Consider the following 3,623-nt stretch of genomic DNA (forward strand, 5'->3'; position numbering starts at 1 on the left):
CCTACTTCTGCCTCCGAAGTACTGGCATTACATATGTGAGTCACCACACCCAGATATTTTTATTTAAAAAAAAAATTAAGGCAAGGTCATGCCAAAGGTCTGAGATTAGGAAATTTTTCCTTTATGCATATTCTTTGTTAGGTTTCCTATTAGATATCTTGGTTAAATATTTTTTTTTTCTACCTATCAAAAGATTGAAGATAAAGATGGAAAAAGCATGACTACCCTCATTTCCTCCAGTTTGCTTAAGGCCCAACAAAGCATTGCTTCAGGTAGAGACTGACTTGCCAGTTCTTGTAAGGATTTGCACAAGAGGAGCTAGCTATAGCTCAAACTGCAGGAGTTGGCAATAGCCAAACACCCGAATTATCACTTCGGGGTTCCTTGAAATGACCTTGCCTTGGCAGAGAACTAGGGGTGCTACAGAAACCACGCAGAGCCTGGACAAAGAAAATTACCTTTCCTAATATATCCATCCTGTAATACTTGTGGTTGAAAGTGCTAGCAGAGGTGCATACAAATGCAAAAGAAATAGAGTTTTGGCCTCAAGCTTTGTGTGCAGCTGGAAAGACAAGTGATAAATTTGTGGAACCACATATGAAAAGAATAAGTTAATAATACAGAATGCATACGAAGAATAGATGTGATTGAATAGGACTTGAGTGGTTCAGATAATGAGTGAGTGAGAGAGCATCATAAAGTAGTCAATCACTCATATTTAAAAGATACTTTTGATGATGAAAATATTTGACTTTATCACTTTTAAGTCAATATAAGTTATAATATTGATGGTGATAACTAATTATAGGACATGAAAAACACAAGTTGTTGTTTCTTGACTGCTTAGAAGATGCTGAGTACCCTTTACATAGTCATTCTGATTCTGTGAATAATATCCTCTCCCATTGGCATTGTAGGTGGGATAATAGCTAATATTTCAACAGTACAGTTCCTTGCCAATCCAAAATCTATGTCTGTGTGTGTACGTTTGTGTATACTTATACACATATGACCACATGTGTGCATGCAGAGTGCATGAGTTTCTATAAATGTGCATGCACAGGTGTGCACTTGCATGTGGAGGCTGGAGGACCTCAGGTATTTCCTCAGGTTCTGTTCAGGGTCTAGAAGGCCTCTTGTAGTCTGGAGCTACCTAAGTAGGCTAAGCTAACTGGCCAGTGAGCCCCTGAGCTCTACCTATTTCTGCCTCTCTAGTGCTAGAATTATAAGTATGTGCCACCATACTTAGAATTTTTTTTTTACATGGGTCCTAGGTATGGAACTTGGCTCCTCATGCTTTTACAGTAGGTACTTAACCAACTGAGCCATCTCCAAGTCCCCCAAACCAAAGTTTTAAGTGCAGTCAAACTCATATTTTGAGTTGACATAATTGTTGTCCTGAAGTTTTAAGATAAAATGTTATGTCAAAGACATAGTTGATAGGTAAAAGTAGCCGAAGGATGAATAGGGTTGATTGGGAGAAAGCATCCAGACAGGGATAAAACTCTCAGCAGGATAGTTTTATTTTGCATGGGACACGTTCCCTTCTGGGAAAGGAAAATGTCAGCCCATGGATTGTGAGCTAGGGCTTTTATAGGGGGACTTCAGGGTGTAGAAGGCAGGAAGTTTTTTTTTTTTTGGAAAAAATTAGGGGGGGCGGGGGGGAACAGGAAAAGTGGGGCATGTAAAACCTGTTCCCTTATGTCTGCCAGCCAGGATCTGGGTCAGGAAGTGTTTGTTTTTGTCTTCTTAAGGGAAAAACTGCTGTGCTAAAGCAGTTCCCGAAGTCTCTGGTTAAAAAGGTGGAATCTGTTTATCTTGTCTTTGGAGATCAAAGGAAAGGCAAGCTGCCTTTTAGAAGAGTCTGCTTCCCTTGACTTCAAAGACTTATCAACTCATTTCTCTTTTCTCAGGGGCTTGCGAGGTCCATGAGACCCTGTTGGAGATGGGGAGAGCTGCTGTGGTTTGGAACCCTAATAATAGTCAGCCTACAGATGTATTTACAGAGAAAAACATTCCATGTGTCAATAAGCATGATTTTTTTAAAAAAGGAAAAATCACCACAGACTTCAGGAGTTATGAACTGTGTTACAAAAAAAGCGGGATATAATCTGGGCCTTAATTGATTTATGTAAGCAGTCTCAAATAGCAAATTCATTCCAAGCAAGGGAAAACCAGTGAGGAAACCTATAGCAATAGGAAGGCCTATGCATATGTGAATTTTATGTAGGTGGCCAGTTTGATTAGTTGGTCAGAATAGTTCAAGACACGCCCAAAATAACACAGGCTATTCCCACAGCTCTTGATTGCCTCCCAGAAGTTGAAGGTAAGACCCTATTGCTGAAGACAGGCCACACTTTGGACACAGGACTTGAAGCAATTGAGCTGGAACTGACCTGCAAGCCTCCTCCCCGAAGGCTAGCTCTCATGGTATCAGAGGATACTATATAAGCTGTGAAGGGAGAAAACTAGTCAGTGGTCCTTCCAGCCTAATAAACAATGACTGGCCCAGCAAACTATTACTATTGGTACAGTAGTGGCACTTTTATCCTGGGGGTAATCAACAGCTCTCTGAGTGAAGGGGTTTTGATAAGGGCCTATGATGCTCTACAATCTGGCTTGTATCACCTTTCTGACCTCATCACCTATCAGGCACCACCTCATTCCTACACTAATCACCCTTTTAATTCTTGCTACTGCTTGAACCCGCCAGACGTGTATCACCTTGGCGCCTTGCTATTTGCTGTTCCTTCTGTTACAAATACTTTCTGTCACATGACTTACCCTACTATGCTTTTGAAATCTTTGCTCCGATGTTATCTATGTATTAATGAGGCCTGCTCTGATCACCTCTATAATTATAGACTTTCTTGACACTCCCCATTTTTTTACAGCATTAATGCCTTCAGTCCACTCATACTTGACTTATTTTTAAGTGTTTATTGTCTCTCTCTTCCAACTAGAAATTTACTCTATGAATTTGGGATGTTTTTAAATTTTGTGTACTGTTGAATTCCAATATTTGGAATAGTATCTGGGACATAGACATTATTAATCAGCATGTACTTTTGTTCAAATAGGTTGTTAATAGGTTTTAAGGTAGAAAATCAAATTGAAGTGAGACTTTGGATTCTAAGAAAGGCCAAGTAGAAGGAAACAGAAAAAGTGTTAGATAGAGGGAGTGATATGCGTGAACCTCTATTTTAATGAAATTAATGTGATAGTAGTATGCAATTTGGACTTTTCATGGGAAATATATCAGTGGCTTAAAGTTATGTGAGTTGGCCATACATAGGAATGTATTATTAACATTGAAAAGGGGGGGGTGATATTTTAAAGAAAGCATTTAAATTTTTTATCATATTTTGTGAGTAACAGAATACTAATATTGGAGTGTAGAACTGGGGCAGATACTGTTATGACCTTAAGAGTAAAAATAAATTTGTTTATTTGGGCCAGCAGTATGGTCTTAAACACCCAAAAGGAAAGTATAACCAAAATTAAAGTCATCAGTATATTTTAAGGGTTCAAGGGATTACACAACCCAGACATTGGATGTAAGTTCTTATGTCATTTAGACAATTATCTCTCATTGATGATTTTGTTCCTAATAAGACAACGTT

The sequence above is a fragment of the Nannospalax galili genome, unplaced genomic scaffold, assembly GCF_000622305.1.
Source record: "Nannospalax galili isolate Female #2095 unplaced genomic scaffold, S.galili_v1.0 scaffold27, whole genome shotgun sequence".
Taxonomy (NCBI): Eukaryota; Metazoa; Chordata; class Mammalia; order Rodentia; family Spalacidae; genus Nannospalax; species Nannospalax galili.